At 43.5% G+C, this 21734-nt stretch overlaps 1 long non-coding RNA gene and 1 other non-coding gene across 8 annotated transcripts in view; one reads left to right on the top strand and one right to left on the bottom strand.

The window, feature by feature from the left end:
• LOC134480090 (uncharacterized) overlaps nt 1-21734 on the bottom strand; it is a 63685-nt gene that overhangs the window by 19898 nt on the left and 22053 nt on the right. For all 7 annotated transcript variants that reach the window (XR_010054253.1, XR_010054258.1, XR_010054254.1 and 4 more), the window contains one exon: nt 5246-5315. This is a non-coding gene — a long non-coding RNA (uncharacterized LOC134480090). The remainder of the gene's footprint in view (nt 1-5245; nt 5316-21734) is intronic.
• Nucleotides 10398-10529, top strand: LOC120094486 (small nucleolar RNA SNORA17). The gene has a single exon (XR_005488792.1). It is a non-coding gene; the product is annotated as a small nucleolar RNA SNORA17 (small nucleolar RNA).

Raw genomic sequence — 21734 nt, 5'->3', positions numbered from 1 at the left:
TTGATTATGAGTGTTAGAAAAGGCGAGGACATTATGTCACAGTAGAATGCATGGTACTTATGCTTGAAAGTGCCACACACTTCTAAACAATAGTTAATTTGTGCCAATAAGCTCGTGCTTAAGGTGACATGAAAATAATAATATGTTTTAAAAGAGATGAACGTATACTATGAAGAAATCGACCATTTAACATTTCCATATCAGATATTTATGAAAAAAACGAGATAGATTAATAGTCTTTATAGCTGGGATTCTTAATTCCCGTAAAGAAAAAAAAATGGGAAAATTAGGCCAAACAGCTGATGCACGGCAAGAACTGATATTTCCACAAGCCCTGTTTTGGAGAACGCCAGGGTAGTATGCGGCTCCTGCAGCCTGGAGGGGTGAGACACATGCAAATGTTCAGAAGCAGGCAGGATGCTGGCAATGTGGGGGCTCTGCACAACCACATATCATTGCATGCCAGGCCTGGAAGACAGCAACTTTTGGCACACTGAGTTCTAATTGCAAATATTATCACTGTTTAAAATTTTCTAAACTGTGCATTCAACGAGAAGAGACGGAATGCACAGCAGGCTCCTCGACTTCCGGCAGCACAGCCCTTCCTGAGATTCTCCAGAGATTGATCCAAAGCTAGGACTCAACCGAGTCCCCTGACACTTGGCCTGTACTCGTTTGTGGGGCAAATTAACGCCGTGGGGAGAAGATTTGGATTGGAAGTTTCCCACTGAAATAAGTTTGTCTTCAGACACATCAGAAACAGCCATTTGCACGAAGGAAATGTCAAGCTGGTGATATTTGTGTAATATTCATCTAGAAGTTAAATGCTTCGAAATAAATTGTGGGTGTCCCAGAATCCGGATACACACATAACTCTAGTTGTCCTGAGAAGCAGCAAGAGCGTGGCTCCAGGTTCCCCAGCAAATATCCAGACCTTATGTAATGATGCAGGGTTTTCCATCTGAGTCAAGCACATCCTTCGATAGACTTTAGGTCACATCTAGGTTATTTATAGAACCCAGTGCCAAGTTTGAAATAAGTCGAAGGTGTGGGTATGTGGAGCAAGGGTGCACCCATCCCACCGTTCAGTCCTCAAATCAAGCCCTACATTCTCTCGGGGCTGCTCACCATGCTTCTGAAAACAGCCTAGAGCTCCCTTGGAGATTATGTGTTTACTTTGTACTCCCCCACAGACTGAGGGCAGTGGCCATATCTTTATTTCTTGGACCAGGCACATTCTCCGGACAGAAAGGGAAGGAGGAGAAAGAAGAACGTGGGAGGTTGGAGAATATGGAGGAGGCTAGGATGAAAGAAAAGGTCGAGCCGCCTTCATGTTGTTAAAGGGAAGCGAAGCGCAATCTAGAAGCACATTTCCCAGCCTCCCTTGCAAGACTCGTTTCTGCGTGGTCAAGTTCTGATCTGTGCAATGTTGACAGAAGTCCCACGAGTGTTTCCGTGAGTACTGTCTCCCTCAGCAGACAGCGTGCACTTACTGTCGTCCTTGCCTTGTGGCCAGAATGCAGATGCAATGTTAGCACCTGTAGCAACCTTCTTGGGGCATGAGGTACTTGTGGGAACCCAGGCACTGTACAAGACCACAAACAGAAATGCCGAGGCTCATGGCATTTTGTGAGGCAGAACTTCGTGCGCCGTGGCTAACCTACCAGTCTCTATGTTTTATTTGTATCGCTGTTAGTGGAGGTCTCTGTCGTTTTGTTTTTATTTGTTTCGTTTTGTTCTGTTCTGTTCTGTTTACAGGGTCTCATGTAGTCCATATTGGCTTCCAACTTGCAGTGTGGAGGATGACCTTGGATTTCTCAGCTTTCGATCTTCCTGTCTCCCCCCAAGTGCCGAGATTATAGGTGTGCACCACTAGGCCTGGGTTATGCAATTTGGGGATTGTGCCCAGGACTCCATGCATGCTAGGCAAGTCTTCTACCAACTGAGCTACACTTCAGACACCAAAAGAGTACATCAGATCTCATTACAGATGGTTGTGAGCCACCATGTAGTTGCTGGGAATTGAACTCAGGACCTCTGGAAGAGCAGTCAGTGCCCTTAACCACTAAGCCATCTCTCCGGCCTGTCTCTCTTTTCTTAATAGCCAAAGTTAGCCCTAACTGATACAGATGCATGCTGGTTAAGCCTGCTCCTGCTTTAAGATGCTCACAAGTAACTGTTGCCCATTTTAGAGAATGCTGGCCATCTTAAGACTTAAGAAATGCCATCTTAAATCCTGTTTAGTTTTTTGATGCTGTGCTAAATACCATGACCAAAATGAATGGGAGAAGAAATACTTTGTTTCAGTTTACAGGACACAGTTCATTACAGGGGAAACCAAGGCAGGAACTCGAAGCAGGAACCTGGAGGCAGGAACTGAAGTAGAGACCATGGAGGAGTGTTGCTTTCTGGCGTGCTTTTGTGTTCCCATGCAGCTGCCCTTCTTCTGCAGCCAAAACTCACCTACCTAGGGACGGCGCTACCCACAGTAGGCAGGGTCTTCCTACATCAAAATCAGCAACTGAGAAAATACCCCATAGACACATCCACAGGCCGTTTGCTGAAGGCAGTCCTTCATCTGAACTCCCCTCTTCCTAGCATCAAGTTGGCAACTATTGCATATCTCTTGCAAGACCACAGAGTACCAGATTCTCATTACAGTCCTTTGATGGTCAGGCCATGCTAACAACCCCGTGGTGACTGCCTGGCATGCAGTGTATGTGTCATTATTCTTGACTGCTCTGGGCCATAATTATCTTTAATACCAGGATGCCTGGCTCTGGACTTGATCTTTCCAATTCTCCAAATTCTTCCTCCCCTTCCTAATGCCCTGGCTTTCTGATGCTACTCTGGTAACAGTCTCTTCTAAGTCCTTACAATTTCCTACCCCTGTAGTGGATGTCCCAGGATACCTTTGAGCACATTCAAGGATAAGTAACACACTGAATCTTATCACTTTTCTTTTCTTATCAATAACCTGGGCTTTTTTTTTTTAACCTACGTGTACTATTTCTGTTCAGATGGCTAAATAGATTGATCTTCTGTGTCACAATGTGTTTTAAATTAGTGATCACAAACCTAAACTTGAACTCAATGCCAAAACGTACCACTCAATCCTGAGTGGACTTCAGAAAATACTTTGTCCTCCATGGGACTCAGTTTCCTCATCAGTTAGCAGACTGTCTCTAATGCTGGCTTTGCTTTCCCCAGGAAGGTGCTCCCTGCACACCATTAGTGAGTCGCTACTGCTCTCTAGTGGCTACAAGACAAGTTGCTGTTCTTAGGGACGAGGGAGGACCATGTTCTCTCAATAGTGAACGGGTAAGCTTTATTTTCACATATTATTAGGATGTCAGAATAAAGTCCAGCAATTGAGACTCGCACCTGGCTAATTTGAAGCAAAGAATAAAATCTCACAGCTGCCATCATGAATTAGACCAGTGACTCTCAACCCTCCTGACGCTGTGACCCTTTAATTCACTTCTTCGTGCTGCGGTAACCCCAAACATAAAATCGGTTTTGTTGCTACTGCATAACTGTACATTTGCTACTGTAATGAACCATAATTGGAAAACCATATCTGTTTTCCAATGGTCCTAGGTAACCCCTGTGAAAGAGTTGTTTGACACCAAAAGGGGGTCTCAATCCACAGTTTGAGAACTCCTGAGTTAGATAATACTTTACATTTAGTTGACATAAGACAAACCAGATAGGTAGGTCTATTGGCTTGTCGAATCGTTGTAAGAATCTAAAACCTTCTCTAGTATGTCTTAACATGAATTGGGACTTGGGACACGAAATGATCTGCAACGTCTCCTTACTTTGCAGGTGGCACCTGTGTCATCGTCCACTTCCATAGTCCTTGCCGCCTGTCACATGCTTTGATACTTCAGAGGCTGCTAGTCCAGCTTATGGAGTGTGCCGGTCAATACAACTGTGCAACCTAGAGTGGTTATTCCATAGAAAGAAAATTGACCTGCAACGTTTAACGAGCACTTGGTCGTGTGTCCAGCACAATTCTAAGCATTCACACGTTCCGTTCTCCTGGCGATCTTATGAAATGGGTGCAGTCGTTATGGCGTTGTAGATAAGAGAACTTGGCCGGGTTGCCAGGAGGAGTGCACACACTCCCCTCTTAAGTTCATGCATGACAGTGTGGCCTGGGCCAGCTGGTGAAATGTGAGTGGACACACTGAGGCTCTCACCTGGAACTAGAGTCGCCCTCCAGTCTCCCAGGGAGTAGAATTAAATCCCCAGTGATTGTAGAATCAAAAACCCCAATGCCATGGTTCAGGGTCCTTTGCATTGCCAAGCCAACCACAGGACATCAAACTCTTCCTGGTTTAAGAGTCTCTCTGACTTCTGCCTCCTCTCTCAGACCCCCTTGCTCATCTCCTCTCTGTCACCAACCAGGGGAAATTCTCTGCATTTAAAGACCATGTGATTACATTAGTAGCCCGCCCTAATGAACCAGGGGAGTTTGCTCTTTTGTAACCCATTGTTAAATTTAACTATATTTCAGGAGAGTGAGTGTGATAACCATTCTCCTTCCAGTGCATTGATGATTATGACTCTAAAGAACCCAAGGATCTGTAGAAAGACTATATTGTATATTGTATGGATGCATCACTTGTCAGTTAAAAAGTCTACAGCCTGTAAGAAAGGGTAGAATAGAAGGTGGGACATCCAGGAGGCAGAAAGAATTCTGGGATAAAGTAAGGCATGAGAGATTCTCACAGGAAGATGTAACCAGCCTCGTGGCAGAATGTAGATCAGAATCAGTGGATTATTTTACATTATGATCTAGGCAGAGAAGAGCCTAGCTATATGGCCAGGGTATTTGTAGATATATTTGAGTGTGAGTTTTATATCTGGGAGGAAGAACTAACTTCTACAACGGCCCCACTACCAGCCTTATTCACTGCCAATCTTCCCCTCTACTACAGTCTCTGTAAGGACAGGACAGAGCCTTCTTTGTGCACACGTCACTGTATTCCCTCACTAGAACGATATTTAAAACAAACAACCACTGTTTGAATGACTGATGCCGTTAACTGTCGTGCCTGTTTGGTGGCCGAGGGGTAAATATTAATAACCAACCTTCATCCATCAGCATTTGCACAGTCTCATTTCCCTACGTCAGGGCAAATAGAGTCGTTCTCTTTTAAAGTAGTTCTCAGGCCCTGGCGAACGGGGATAGGAGTAGCTGGAACAGCCCAATTCTTCCTTCCGCAGATTCACTCACCTGGTTTGCCTTGAAGCTGCTCGCCTCCTGCATCTTCTGCAGATGATGAAATGAGACGGCGGAATAGGTTCTAAAATGACAAGGACCACAACACACGTAAAAAAGATTTAATCATGAAAGTTTAATCGTGAAAGTTATATGAACTTTTTAAAGGCTAACCTAAACTAAAACCGTAAGAAAAAAATGGAAAATAAAGAAATAAAAAAATGCATGTCATATATCATGATATATATATATATACATATGTATGTATATATATCATATATCCCATCCCCCAAAGAATGGGATTCGGGATGTGGCTCAGTAGTTGATCACTTGGAACAGAAAATGTAGGTAAGTGATATAAACTGCATTTTTAAAACGTAAACAGGAAGATGGCATAAAATGATAAAGGACCATCTAAACGTACGTGTATGGTGATAAGTTTGCAGCTAACAATAGGCTCAGAGGAGCATCGCCTTTTCCAGATCTGGCCACAGACTATCTCCCCATCCACTTCTCTTCTGCACTGTGACTGCCATTTCCAGTGAAGAGAAAAAGTCTGATCTCTTTCCTTGGGATTCGGAGTTGACTCTCACATGGTTGAAAACGTAAGATATGATGGCGACAAGGCTATGAGACCTTAGCAGGGCAAAATCAGAGGAAGTCTGCATGTCTTCCTCAGTCTGTGAGATGCTTGCTCTCTAGACACATACTCCGAGATGCTCCCCCAAGAGCCCAGCCGTCACAGCCAAGGCCACACCCATGGAATCACCACAGGCAGTGACCCGGGAATCAGTTCTACCACTCTAGCTCAAGCCTTACACCTAGACCTAGTTTTCAGGTGAGTCGAGCTTCCAGCCACGCCAACCATCTGTGTCTTGTATGCTGGAACAGGAAGGCAGCCATCCTTGATGTTCCCTGCCCAAATTTTTGAGTCAGAGTCCAGGGACATAGTAAGAATGGTGCCTGAGAATGCCATGAGACACACCGCACTTATAGCCAGAACAGGCTCCAACCAGCAAAACGGAGCTACAAAGGATCAAAGTGTGCAAATTAGAAAGCTACAAAACAATAAAGAAAACTAAAGGATCTGTAGCAGGAAAAGTTAACACAGCTGTCAACAACAGAGTGAACTTTTAACATGTATAACTAACCAGCAACACAATGTTGATCTAATAGATACAACTGCAGGCTCACAATTCTGCGTGATGCATAATACACGCCCTTTCCAAATTAAATTTTAACTAATTGTTTAAAATTACTCTTACCATGATTCACCTTGAGCGCGCGTTAAGCTGCAAAAGAAACCCCTAATAGTTCAGAGTTAAACTAGCACAGTGTGAGCAAGGCTTCTTGATGTAACACAGGAAACAAACAAGGGACAGCAGGTGACCTCCAGTAGTAATGTGTGCACGCGGCGTGTCCACAAGTGCATTATTTAAAAATCCATAATTTAAAGAGAAAGCTGAAAAGGAAACTAAAGATGCTTAGAAGTGGCCAATGAAAACGCTGTGTGGGAGAGTTGGCATGGACAGAATCAGCACTTGGAGGCTGAGATAAGCAACTGTTAGCCTTTTCAGAGGGAGGGGCCAGCCTGCTAGGCAAGCTCTGCTACTGAGCTGCCGCCCTAGCCCCACTGGACGCACAATTTTTAGTTACAGGAAAATTCAAAATTAGCAAAACTAAGGAGGACCTTATAATAGACCTCTACCCACTATCCAACTTTAACTCTTACCAATTTGGGGGAATATATATGTATATATGTGTGTGTGTATGTGTGTGTGTGTGTGTGTGTATAGCATAAATCCTTCCATGTTTATCTTTAAAAGATATGCCTTCAATGCCTGGCATTGCTTCATGTAAACAGTTAATAATTGTCTGGTAGTTGTATCATTTGTTTGAATCAGGATTCAGAAAAGAGATTTGGTTCTTATATTGATTTATATGTCTGTAGGTATCTATAAACTCCACACTTCCTTCTCCTTTTTCCCCCCTTGATAATCACTTGTTGAAGAAGTCCACAAGGGGCAGGTGAGATGGCTCAGTGGATGAAGGCGCTTGCTGCCAAACCTGACGACCTAAGTTTGATTCCCCGGGACCATATTCTAAAAGGAAAAAAACCTGACTCCCAAAAATTGTCATAAGACCTCCACATGCATCATAGCACACATGCAAACAGACGATATACACACACGTGATAAATGATAGATAAATGGTACAAATATACATGCATACATAAATACAAACATATATAAATGCACGCATACATATATATATACATTCATACATACATATATTCACTCATTCTTACATGCATACATACGTACATAGTTTTTAATTAAAAGGAGCATAAAAACAGTTTCTCTTCCAAATTTTCTTACATCCTGTGTTTCATTGATTCTAGTCCCCCGGAACCACTGAGAGCATTCGGAGTTTCCTATCCTTCCTAAAAGCAACTGCTTATGGTTTAATTGTGGTTCAAAGCTGCTTTGGACACTTCTCAGGCAGTGGCATGCCCTCCTCCCCTGTACCCAATCAGCAGGCTTTGGTGTCATTAAGGATCATGACCTACATCTGAAAATTCACCAAGGGCTACAAAGGAAGGCTGCCCCATGTATAATTAACTAAAATTCTTCCCAAAAACAGCTTGCCACCACTACTCTTTTCCCTTGGGGACAGCTTGGGTAAGGAATCAAAACAAATGCTACATTTTCCCCGTTGAAAGGGTTTTTAGGATAATGAACTAACATCCTCACATTAAATATCACTGTAAGGAATACTTCTAATATCATTATTAGCTCATGGGATTTAATAAACAAGATCTATTTCAGTCCTGCACCGATTTTATTCTCTCCTGATGGTCATATTGTCTCACTGTTGGCCAGAGAAAATGAAAGCCTTTAATTAGGCACCAGGATCCTATTGTCATGGCCCAGTTCATCTTGGGTAGGGTCTTTGTTGTCTATTGTGACAGATGCTCCAGGATCGTTTTGTATATTTTCGGCCCCAGACCTGGACTCAGCCATTCTTCTGTGAGCACTAGTTCTGTTCAGTGGTGTGGCCGTTGGAGAAACGTGTTTTCTAACGGACAGCTTGGAAATCAGGTGGTTAGTGACCCAGTCATTTCAGGATGCTAGAAACAGAAACTGTTTCAGCAGAGAAGCACAGCAGGGGTGGGGGTGGGAGCAGGGAGGGAAGGGAAAACCTGGAACACCCTTCCTTACAAAACTCTAGTGTGATAATAAGCTTTTAACCAGACTGTGTGAGAAAGAATGTGGAGGGGATGTGCAGGATGAAACTCTCTCTTCACACTCAATACATTGTGCTTCCCGAACATCCGGAAGGGAACAAAAGAGCTCAGTTCCCAGCACCCACATGAGAGGTGGGGCTCACAACACTGTAACTCAAATGCCATGAGACCTAATACCTTTTTCTGGCACCCGTACATGTATATTACATACACACAGAAAGACAAAGAGAGAGAGACTTTTAAAGCCAAAAAGAAAAATAGAATATGTGGACAAAACTAGGAAAGAACTGAATAGTAATCAAAAGATTCTGCCCCTTCCCAAATACCTGGAGGCAAGAGAGTGAGGCCTGTCAAATACATGCTGGTTGGCCATGTGGTCAAATACATGTGTCCTCAGTGACTAAAACAGGATCTGGCACATCCGATGAACATTTGCTAAATAAACAATCTAAATGACCACAGTTCCAAAGACAGGAATTAATTCATGGAGGCAGATCAGTATATTTTCGATATTAAAATGAGAGAAGGAAGAAAAGAAGGGAAGGAAGTGACAAGAGAAAGGGAGAGAGAAAGCAAGGGAGGGGATTATAGATCAATCACTTTGTAAAAGGAGATGAAAAATATCTTAGGTTAAAAAAAAAATCATTAGGGGTTGGAGAGATGACTTTACGGTTAAGAGCACTGACCACTCTTCCAGAGGTCCTGAGTTCAATTCCCAGCAACCACATGGTGGCTCACAACCATCTGTAATGAGATCTGATGCCCTCTTCTGGTGTGTCTGAGGACAGCTACAGTGTACTCATATTCATAAAATGAATAAGTCTTTTTTTAAAAGTCATTCAATTTAATTCTATAATATATTGTTATAATGTAGAGTATATCCCAGGAGGTTGGGGACAGTTTATAACACTAGGTGAGAACAGGTTGAGATCATCTCAATAAACACAGGATAAAGTCTGAAGAAACAGAACCTTTTCCTTTTCAGGAGCAGAGATCATTTATTCCACGAGACAGAGTGTTTATCCATGTCTAAAATAAACAGTATATTAGAGGGTAAGATATCAGAAGAGCGCTCTTTAAGACAAAAACAAGGCAAAGCGCCTTTGTTGCTCCTTCTATCATTGTCTTGAACACCAGCAACTTAATTCCACAGCTTAGAAGAGTTGAGAGGAAGAGACAGCACTCCCTCCCTCCCACGAGAGAATTCAGTGGTCCTCAAGGCATAGCTCGGTGCTCACACCAGGCCCTGGGTATGAATGGCAACACTGCAAATGAAGAGGATTCGGCAGGCTCGCTAGAGACAAAGTGCATATAGAAAAATCAATAGAGAGTCTATGCGGTCATAATTTATTAGGAAACGTAATAGGGCGATAGCTCATCTGCGGTGTCAAAATATAAAAGTCTATACAAAGAGCCTTGGAACAAATAGTATATCCTGTGGAGGAGAATCTGAACTATTATTGAAGCTCATGAAGGCAGACCTGAAGGAGTAGAGACTCTCTACCGTCACGGGAGGGAGGCATCAATCCCATAAAGATGGCAAGTCTTCCCTAAAGTAGCCCATACGTTAGATGTAATTCTAATCACTGCCTAATCAATATCCCGACAGAAGTTTTACTTAGTAGAAAGCAGGAGGTCTTACTTAGCAGGCGGTGACAAAAGCCTCCTTACATTCATAAAGAAGCATAAAGACTGGAGAATAGAGACAGGGCAGGTAGAGGATGGGCCACTGGGGCCCCAGCATAGAGGGAAGTCATTGTCCCATAAGATTTCAGACTTTCTAAATAGCTATCATAACTAGGAACGATGGGTTCTGGTGCCACTATGGAGGAAACACCAGTTAGCATTGTATCCCGAAGCAAATTCCTCAGAACGATCCCCAGTCCCATTTGGAAATTCAACTTTAAAACATTTACATTGTCTGCCCCTAGAGGCACTGCAGGTGTGGCTGCTGTGTCACATGTGTGTCCGTAGGTGGCAGAGAGGAGAGAGGCTATGCCTACACTCTGCCTTCTGACTTACCAACATCTGAATGATTAGTAACCTAACATTCCCTGAAAAGACCAAGCCTAGAATGACCACCAGTCTGTCCCCAGGCAGGTCTCCGGGAACAGACCATATTGGAGATGTCCCCTGCCTGATGCCATAGTGGGGCCTAGCACTCCTGAGACACCGTAGACCCTCAGAGACCCCAGGCACTGCTAAGAGGAGCAAGTCAGTAGAGGAGAAATGGAAGAGAAAGAGAAGCAGAAGGATGTGGGCGCAATGAAGAGAGGCAGAACTGGAGACTTGAGAGTTATTAAGAGCAGCCCAATTTGAGTAGCTAGGGATGCCACAGGGGACCGTGGTGAGACCTATGCTGGCACATCTGGGTCTGTGGCCCTGCAGTAGTAGCAGGGGTCTGTTACCACCAAAGGTCAGGTAGATGTCCCTGGTCTGCGGTGTCACCCAGGGACTTGTTGGTGTCTGAAGGCTGTGAAGAACCGGCCCCAACCCTTACCTGGGCATTCTGGAAGATCTGGCCCTGGATATGAGGGTTCAGGTGAACCAGCCCTGAGGGCATGAGTGTGGGAGAGCTAGCCCTGCCTCTTGTCTGCTGGGCTACAGTGTGGGCAAAGAAGAGATGTCCTTCCCACACCCTTGTCCTTTGCTGCTATGACAGATGGGAGATCTGGCCCCAACAGGGTCACGAGAACAGGAGATCTGGTCCTGCCCCTCACCTGCTGCAACACTTGGGAGAGCAAGCCCTACCCCTTGCCTGAGCAGCACAGTAGAGCTGGCCCTGGATATAACGGCTGTCCCGAGAGCTTGAGTGAAGGAGAACCATCCCTTCCTCTTATCTGCTGGGCAGTGGCATGGATGAGGAAGAAATGCCCTCCTTCCCTCCCTCATCCTTTGCCATATAATGAAAAAGAGCTGGCTTAGGAACATGAGAGTCAGAGACTGGTGCCCTCACCAGCTACAACACTCGGGAGAGTGGACTCTGCACCTCGCCTGGGCCAATGAAGTAAAGCTGGCCCAGACTTGTGGGGGTTGCTGGTGAGCCATCCCCAGGGGTGTGAGAGTAGGCAGGATGACCAGTTCACATACCTCTCAGGCCTACACCCGGGCTTTGAATTGGCTCAGCCAATTCAACATCTACCCCGTCAGTGAACTACTGGAGTGCATGAAGGGACCGGTCCTACAGATCCAAAACTACAGGGTCTCCATGACACAGGGCAACAACATGCTATCCTGGCGAGGATCCAGTGAGTCCCCATGAGGATCCAGTATTGATAGAGTAGCAGAAGCCAGAGGCCTAGCACCAGACCAATGACTCATTACAACATTTGCAAGCAAAGAAATGTGATCCAAAGGGTATACGGTGGGGCACACTGTGACACCCTGCAGCTTCCACGATGAATTTTTGTCCTCTGTTTGGGGGAGGTTGCAAGGGTGGAGGACAGATACAAGGGGAGGGGGGGATGAATGGGATCCCCGGGTGCATAACATGAAATTCACAAAGAACCAATTAAAAGTTTTTTTTTTAATCTACACTGTAGGTATATTATAAAACTACTTTTTTTTTAAAAGAAATGATGCAAAGTAATTGATTCAGAAGGAAATAGTAAGAACATTTTTTAAAAGAGCAGAAATGTATTTGATCTTAGTTACTAAAAATGGTAACGAAAGTCTAATGTGCTTTATTAAAAGTATTAATTAAACCCGGTGGCCCTTGAGCCCGCTCCTTTCTCCCTTCTGTTGCCAATGCTGGCTTGCCTCAAATGTAACTCCTCCTCTGCCTTTGAATCCAGAGGCTGCTATTGCTTTCTTTGCCTGGCCACTCTCTATCTACTTTCCAACACAGAGAGCTAAGTAAAACTGTCGGTTCTTTCCTGTGAGCCTAGCTGCAGCCCACACAGCCAGGAGAATGCACAAGCTTGCTGACCTGTGGCTGTGGGAAAGTCAGATACTGAAGATGTCTAACAAACCTGAAACACCTTCCACAGTTAGAAAGTATTAACATTCTTCAAGCCCACTTATAGATTGGTTAATTTGATTACCCTGCCTAGGTTTATTTCCCGAGTTCTCAGGTCTTCAAAAGTTAAGATGCTGTAGTACAAAGTCTTCCATGTAACCCAGGCTAGCCTTAAACACTCTGCCCTCTGCCTCAGCTTTTCTACCACACCCCTATACCAGGATCAGATATTTTACAGCCACAAAAAAAGTAAAAAAAAAAAAAGCACTTTGGAGACATGGACAGTATTAAATAAATTAAATGGTATATTTTATTGAAATAAATATTAAAAATTATTTTGAGACAGTTTCACTCTGTAGCCCAGGCTGGCCTCAAACTCTCGGCAGTTCTTATGCTTCAGTCACCAAACGCTAGGCTAGATGCATGGACAACCATGCCTGGATCATTTCACTTTTGAAAAGGAGAAATATCTTGCAGAAAGGGCTGTGAGCTTTCACTGAGTTTCTAGGTCAGAGTCTGATCCATGTAGCCAGCTCCATATTTTAATATTGTCATTGCCTCTTCTATCTCGAGGCATAATTTTCTTTGTGAGTGCCACAATTATGCTAGACAAACGATGACTTTGATAGTAAAGGAAGAAGATTAGAAATAATTTCTTTTAATTGTCCAATTTTTAAAACTCATTACATGTGACACAGATGCTTTCAACAGCACAGAACCAAATTCAGATTACTAGCCCCCCCCAAAAGAAAAAACGGCTAAAACAGGAGGCCAAGGGCAGTCAGGAGTAGAATAAACACTAACCACTCTCACTGCTTCTCTGAGCCCAAGTACTTCTTCCCATAGCTCTTGGTCATCACTGAAGCGAGTGACATGGCCTTTTAAACAGTCCTGACTGGAGTGTCTAAACCTCAGAGAATTCCCAACACCACATTACAAGATGCGTGATATGCCCAGGAGGGTCATATCCCAAGAAATGCACTGATTATAGGCCAGGAAGATGAAATGGGCCATGATGTATACATAACTTCTACCTCATCTGCCTCAGACAAGCACAAGATAAAGGGAGTTTTGGGAGGCATATTAGCCCTCTCTGGAGGGGCAGAATCAATACACATAGGTGTAATCATGAGAGAATTTAATAGATTGAGGGGTCTAGGCCAGAGCTCAGTAGAGTGCCAGCCACAGAGGCATGAAGACTTGAATGGATCCCCAGCTCCCACAGAAAATGTCCAGGAGTGGTGGCAGGGGGGATGCATGTGGGGGGATGTGGGGTGTAGAGAGGAGACAGGAGATTCCCTGACGCTCACTGGCCATTCTGCCTACCTTAGTCAATGAGTTCCAGGTTCCATGAAAGAACTTGTCTCAAAAAAAAAAAAAAAGAGCAAAAAACAAAGAAAGACAAGTTGGAAAGCAATCAAGAAACACTTGGTTTTAACTACTGGTCTCTACACATGCACAGCCACACACATAAGCACGTACGTATACTGCATACACACACACACACACACACACACACACACACACACACACACACACACAGCAACATACATACAAATGCAGCCTGGCTCACACAATGAGAGACTGAAGGGCCCCACTGTGGCAGTCTGCAGTATGGAGAGTTAAGAAAACCAAAATCTTTTCAGTCTCAGAAACTGAAAGGCTATAATAATGCGGCCTGGGTCCAAGGCCGAAGGCCTGTAAGCACCCTGGAAAGTTGCTACCAGGAGTCCACATTGAAAGGCGGAAGAACTGGGGTTGGAGAGATGGCTCAGGGGAGTAAGAGCGCTAGCTACTCTTCTACAGGACCTGATTCCATTTCCAGCACCCGCTTGGTGACCCAGAAGCACTTGCAATTCCAGTTCTAAGGGAACTGACTCCCTCTTCTGGCTTCGGTGGGCACCAGGCATGCATGTGGTAGGTAGACATACATGCAGGGAAAAAGACTTGCACTCATAAAATAGTAAAACTATCATAAAGTTTGCAAACAAACAAAAAAGCTGAGGAATCTGGAATCTGGTGTCCATTGGCTGGGGCAGAAAAATGCACCCATTTGAGAATGAGTCAGTCTTGCCTATAGCAAGCTCCCTCCTCCCCCACTTTATGCTCCACCAAGGACCCCAGTTATTTTCTAACACCTCCCACATTTGGGGTGAGTCTTCACTTAGTTCTGCGCTCCACATCTCAGGAAACACCCTCACAGACACACCCTGCTGTCTTAGCATTTCCCAGGTGTCTCTCAACCCAATCTAGTTGACGACCAAGGTTAGGCGTCTCAGAGGGAGTACCCTGAAACGTCTCTAACTGTACTGTCAAATGCACCAAAATGCTCAAAACTTCACATCTCGGGTTAGTAAGATGTGGACAAGGCATTTGCCACTAGGCCTGATGACCTGAGTTGGATCTCTGGGACCCACTTGGGTGGGAACAGGGTACTGTTCCCTTCGTGTTGCTCTCTGAGTTACCGCCTACACGCCACTGTATGGACACACAAAAATAAAAAGTTTTAAAACGGGTTACATTGTTCATACACTCGTGTGTCTCTGTCGTAATGGGGCAGCTGCTCTAAGAGCAGAGCCTCAGGGAGCAGCTCGTCCAGTGGCATCACTGGTCAGTGGTAAGAACCTTGTTCTCGGTGTCACAGTATCTTGGTCCTCTTGAGACAGGGTGGCCGATTCACACAGGCACTTTGACTTTTATTGTTGCTAACTTTCGTCTCAGTGCTTACATTTCATGGACTCCTGAAGTCTGGAAATGAGAGCCCTCAGTGGGTTAAGTTTAAGGCTTCCTGGCAGAAGACGAAGCAGGGATCTTTGGGCTCAGTGGCAATTTTAAAAAGAAGTTTAATTGGAGTCTGAGATGTTGCATAAATGGAAGATATAAGTTTTAATTGAAAAATAATTATAACCACTTAATCATTTTTAAATGAGGGCTGTAATTGCAGTCAGTGCACAATGGCCACATACAGACACCGAGATCCCCGCAATAAAGCCGGGATGGTACAGCTTGATTTGCTAATAGCACTTCCACTTCTCCTCCCTTTTGTCTCAAAGATTAATTCAGGCAAGGGCTATTAGTGCTGTTAATTGGTTCTGCAATTTAGACCTTGTGTCTGTGAATGAATGACTGATGCGGTCGCTCAGCCAATAAATGGGAGCACTTCGTCAATGCTCCCCATTGTCCAGCAGGGCATCATCCTGGCTGCCCAGCCTCCCTCCCACCAGCCATTGGAGACAAAAGGCCCGGTGCCTCTTCTAGGTCACAGCTTCAGAAGGACCCATGGTAGGTCAACAGGATGCCTTTGAAATGAATCTAGCTCATTAGATCTAATGGATACGCAGCCAACGTTCTTTCCTGCTTTCCAGATTCTGGGGGTCGGGGAGGGGGTTGCAAATCCTCCTCTCATCTCATTACGAGGCTATAAAAGAAGAGGAGGTCCAGTTATCATGCAACTTGGCAAAAGAAAGCACCAACTGTGACATTAGCTAGAAGACAAATGTACCCCCAGATCTCGGGGGTGGGGGGGAACCCTCCTTTAGTTTCTACAGTGCCTCCTTGGCATCACACCCAGGGAGGCTTTGGAGACTTATCAGGCCCAGTGGGATAGCACATGGCTCGTATTTCCCTGAAGGCTTTGGAAGATAAGTATGTGCTGAAACATCACCAAAGACTGTCCTGATTGAAGACCCATAGTCACCAGCAGCCATTAGCAAAGCCATGCTGAAATTTCACTACTCAGGGAAGGGGCTGTTGCTCCCCCAAGAAAGCCCCTCCTCTACAACTCCAGAACCCTTAGGACTGTGCCACAGGTGTTCAGGTTGAAGCTTTCCTAAGCCTAACAGCCAACTGCTTGCCTGCCATTTTAGCTCCCGGGAGTAGTCTTAAGCCAGGAAAAGAGAAAGATGATAAGGTATGTCTTGCTCCAAACCAAGGGAGGGAGGTGAGAAGGAAAAAGCCGCCTGAGGCCGGTTGGTGCTGAACTTGGAAACATGAACATCCCTTGAGTGTTTTGCAGTGTACATCCGTGTTGCACGTTTGGGGTTTTACCCATGAGGTGGGAGGTCTGTATTCTGCTTGGTTCTCATTCGCAAAATGATCCTTCTCTTCAAAGTGAGTGCTTAAAAACCTCTTCTATCCCAACAGGAAAAATTACACCATGAGGAAGGTCCACCACTCAGATGAGAGGGAAAGCCACAGAATAGAAGCAGTTTCCACAAGAGCAAATAACTGGGCGCAGGTCCTGATGCACAAGACTTCTATGCAGGAGAAAAAAAACTACATTTAGTAAATAAAGGCGATGTTTACTCTGAGGCTCAGTTTATCACTACGGAACCTGGAGACTGCTGGGTTTTCTTGAAGACTGAAGAAGACAGAGCCATTCCCTGTAGAGAATTTAAAGGCAATCATCATACTCACTTAAGCTCTGGTTTGTATTGTCTTCATGTGGTCTTTCCATTGCTGACATTGATAAATATTCCTCCCTAAAGCATTTTTGAGGTTTTAACATCAAAATAATTTTTTGATAATACATACATAAGTTTAAAATTGGCATGCTTTTACTATCTCTCTCTGAATAAGCATTTTCTACTGAGACGTTAATTAAGAATATTCCCCGTTGACCCCAAGGCACACAGACAGACCTGGGCATGTGTGTTTCAGGCATACATTCTGAAGGGTCTGGATCACATGTGTTTGCTTTAGGCACAGTTGAGCATGTCTGGTTGCCTAGAGCACTGCATGTCCCCACCTGTCAGCCAGAGACTGGGAAGCCCGACCACAGCATTATTGTTAAACGAGGGTGTTACTATAGTCCGGCCATTTTATGAAGCCACATGAAGATTTCCTTCTGTTTGAAATGGAAACAGAATGCAAATATCGTCGTAATAGTTTGCATTAGGAAAAAATATTGGGGCCAGAGAGATGGAGCAGAGGCAAGAGCTCCGGCCGCTCTGCAAAGAATCCATGTGGCAGCTTGAAACCAGCCGCAACTCCACTTGCAGGAAACCCAAGGCCCTCTTCTATCTTCCATAGGTACAAGGGATGCATGTGGTACACAGACATATGTGTGAGCAAAACATTCACCTGCATAACAAGTCCCGCGCCCTTTTCTGGTGTGTCTTAAGAGAGCGACAGTGTACTCACATAAATAAATAAATAAATAAATAAATAAATAAATAAATAAATAAATAAATAAACAAACAAACAAACAAATAAACACAAACACACATACATAATAAATAAATCATTTATATATATTAGATTTTTCAAATAAATGACTTATGATGCACTTTAAAACCTTTAAGAACACAAAAGTAGTAGATAGGAAGAAGTAAGATAAGAAATTCATAAAATAGAAGTGAAATGAAAAAAAGCAATATGAAGAATCAGCGAAAGATTCTCTGAAAAGATAAACAAGACTGACAAACCCTTAGCCAAATTCACAAGAAAATAACAGAGCTAAAACCCGAGTTAACAAAATTAGAGGTGAAATGGAGACATATCAAGAGATACCAGTGAAGGGGCTGGGGATTTAGCTCAGTGGTAGAGCGCTTACCTAGGAAGCGCAAGGCCCTGGGTTCGGTCCCCAGCTCCGAAAAAAAGAACCAAAAAAAAAAAAAAAAAAAAAAAGAGATACCTGCTAAATCTAAATCTAATTTAGAAAGTGTAAAAGAAACAGATGAATTTCTAGAATCTAGATGCCCAAAATTAGATTAAAATGAAATAGGTAACTTAAACAAACCTATAGCAATTATGAGACTTTGAAGAAGAAATGATACCAATATTATTCAAAGTATTCCACAAACATAGAAAAGAAAGAAATGCTTCCAAATTCTTTTAATGACATTAGTATTATCCTGATATTAAACTCAGATAAAAGCATGTATGCAAAAAGAAAATTGTGGAGCAATTTCTCTGATGAACAAAGTTGCAAATGTTTTCATTAAAATATTTATAAACCAAAATCAAGATCGTATCAAAAAGATTATTTACCGTGATTAAATTGACTGCATTCCAGAGATTCAGGAATGGTTTGACACATTGAATCAGTAAAATAAGACCTGACATCTTAGTTAGGGTTTTACTGCTGTGAACAGGCACCATGACCAAGGCAAGTCTTATAAAGGACAACATTTAATTGGGGCTGGTTTACAGGTTCAGAGGTTCAGTCCAGTATCATCAAACTGGGAGCATGGCAGAGTCCAGGCAGGCATGGTGCAGTCAGAGCTGAGAGTTCTACATCTTCATCTAAAAGCTGCTAGTGGAAGACTGGACCTCCAAGAAGCTAGAATGAGGGTCTTACAGCCCATACTCAGTGACACACTTACTCTAACAAGGCCACACCTACTCCAACAAGGCCATGCCTACTCCAACGGGGCCACACCTTCTAATAGTGCCACTCCCTGGGCCAAGCATAAACAAGCCATAACACCTGATATCCAGAAACTGCCAGAGGAAAAAGTAGAACACAGAAAATAAAACCAGCCATCAACAAAGGCATCTCAGTAGAACTAAAATGTTTCTGTACAGCAATGGAAACTAGTAACTGAATGAAAAGGTGGCCCACAGAATGGGAGAAAATAGTTGTCAGATAGATAGCTGATAGAGTGTTCATAACTACGGCATACAAGGAACTCAGAAAACTAAACTCCCAAAAACAATTATAAAGTGACTTATGTAACTAGAGTTCTCAAAAGAAAACACAAACACACACACACACCACACACACACCACACACACCACACACACCACACACACACACAACACACACACACAACACACAACACACACACAACACACAACACACACACAACACACACCACACACACACAACACACACACAACACACACACAACACACACAACACACAACACACACACAACACACAACACACAACACACACACACCACACACCACACACACACACCACACACCACACACACACACCACACACACACGCACAACACACACACACACACCACACCACACCACACCACACCACACCACACCACACCACACCACACCACACACAAATGGCCAGGAAACACTTTAAAAAATGCTTACCATCCTTAACCATCGGTGGATACAGATTCAAACCGCTTTAACCTTCCTGGTATTTGTTCACCATCTCTGGTCCTTATACTCTTTCTGCCTCCTTTTTGATGACGATCCCTGAGCCTTGGGAGGTGGGGGTGAAGTACAGATGATCCCTAAGGTCTGAGCATCCTACAGTCTCCTACTCTCTTGGCCAGTTGTGGGTCTGTGTTAATCGTCATCTACGGCAACAGAGCCTTCTCCGAGGACAGTTGACTGATGCACTAATCTATGGGTATAACAGGAAGTTATTAGGCGTCGGTTTGAAACTATGTTTGAGCAGTTGTGATCCCATGCACAAGACCCATGCAAACCGAGGCAGACCTAACCAATCAGAGCACAGAGAGACAAGCTAGACATAAAGTTCCACCCCTAAGCAAAGAGCTATCGGCAATTGATAACTACTGGGAAGGGGAGTCCGTTTTCTCTAACAACATTGCCACTGGCAGGTCAACCACATTTAGTGGGATGTCTGGGCAGCACAAATTCACGGGTGAAAGAAGAAAGGAGGGTACAAAGTTAAGGAGGAAAGGCGGGGGAGAGATGGATGTGGGAGGAGTTGGGGGAGAGCATAAATATGGTCAAAACTCATCGTATGATATTATTACTCACTAATAAAAAAGATTATAGTATTTAAAATCTGAACTGTAAGAATTCATTTTATGTATAATTCGGGGGTAACTACTTCTGCCAACCTGTTTGATATTAATTTTACTTTTAAAAGATACTAAATACAACCTTGCAGTGGATTTATCATTCTGATTAAAATTTTACTCAGTGACATGAATGCAAAAATCAAAGGAGAAAAATAAAAATGTCTACTCTGGCAGGAAGACATGTTTGTCAGCGAGCAAATCAAAAGCTTCCGGTTGGGGAGGAGGGGCGTGGCCACACCTGCTTGTTCCTGAAACAATAAAAATATTGAAAAGTTTTGGCTTTGAAGTGAATGAAAAATGATCCTTTTAGATCTGAACTTGTTTTATATCCATATCAAATATTCTGCCTCACTGAGTTTACTCTAAGAAAATAATAAAACAGTCTAGAAATAATCAATGTTCTAAGATACATGTATCATTATCATTTACAATAGAGAATATTGGAGACATACATACACTAATACAGCAGTAATTAAATTAAAAAATACACTCAAATGTTGGAATAATATTAAGCTTCTTGAAAGTTTGAGGTTAATCTTTATGTAATAAAATCTTAAAACTATACCATGACTTACTAAGCAAAAAAAGAAAAAAAAGAAAAGGTATAGGATGTATGGTCAACACGTTGAATAGATGCTGTAGTTGACATGCTAAAAATGCAGTCAGAGACTGGGGAAATGTCTCCGTGTATAAAGACCTGAACCTTCAACATCCACACGCAAGGCAGAATCTGGCTGCATGCCTGCAATCCCAGCAATGGGTGGTCAGAGACAGGAGAAATCCTGAGGTTTGCTGCACCAGCCAAATCTATGAGTTCACTTACGGATCAGTAAGAGACAATATCTCCAAAAGTAAGATGGAGACTCTAGCTTCCACATGTACACCCAGAGAAACAAGAACACACACACACACACACACACACACACACACACACACACACACACACACACACACACTCCATTTTAATTTCTGTCTTTGTTGGCATTTTGATTTTTGGACCGAGGGTGTTCATTTCTTCACCAACTAAAAGTGAACACAGCAGCCTCGTGATTTCCTAATTCTCTCAGGCTTTCTAGACAGCCCTGAGATTACTTTACACTACAATTATGACCTCAGTTAGAAACAGACAGAACAGAGCTGGCCAGATGACTTGGCTGGTAAAGGCACTTGTCACAAGACCTGGATTCAATCCCTGGGACCCAAGCAGTGGAAGGAAAAACTGGCCCCATGCAAGTTGTCCTGAGGCGCAAAATAAACAAATAAATAATAAACCAAAGGCTGGAGAGATGGCCCAGCAGCTAAGGTCACTGACTGCTCTTCCAGAAGACCTGAGTTCAATTCCCAGCAAGCAACATGGTGGCTCACAACCATCTGTAACGGAATCCAACGCCCTCTTCTGGTGTGCCCAAAGACAGCAACAGTGTACTCCTATATATAAATAAATAAATCTTTAAGAAAATAATAAAAAATAATAAACTAAAATGTTCCGTGATAGTATTTGAAATTCCAAGTCTGATTGGGCTAATCTGTGGGCCACTTTGACATTTGCCT

Source organism: Rattus norvegicus, chromosome 8 (assembly GCF_036323735.1).
Source record: "Rattus norvegicus strain BN/NHsdMcwi chromosome 8, GRCr8, whole genome shotgun sequence".
In the NCBI taxonomy this organism is placed as follows: Eukaryota; Metazoa; Chordata; class Mammalia; order Rodentia; family Muridae; genus Rattus; species Rattus norvegicus.
The sequence above is the reverse complement of the archived record's forward strand: the minus strand, read 5'-3'. Positions and strand labels throughout refer to the sequence as shown.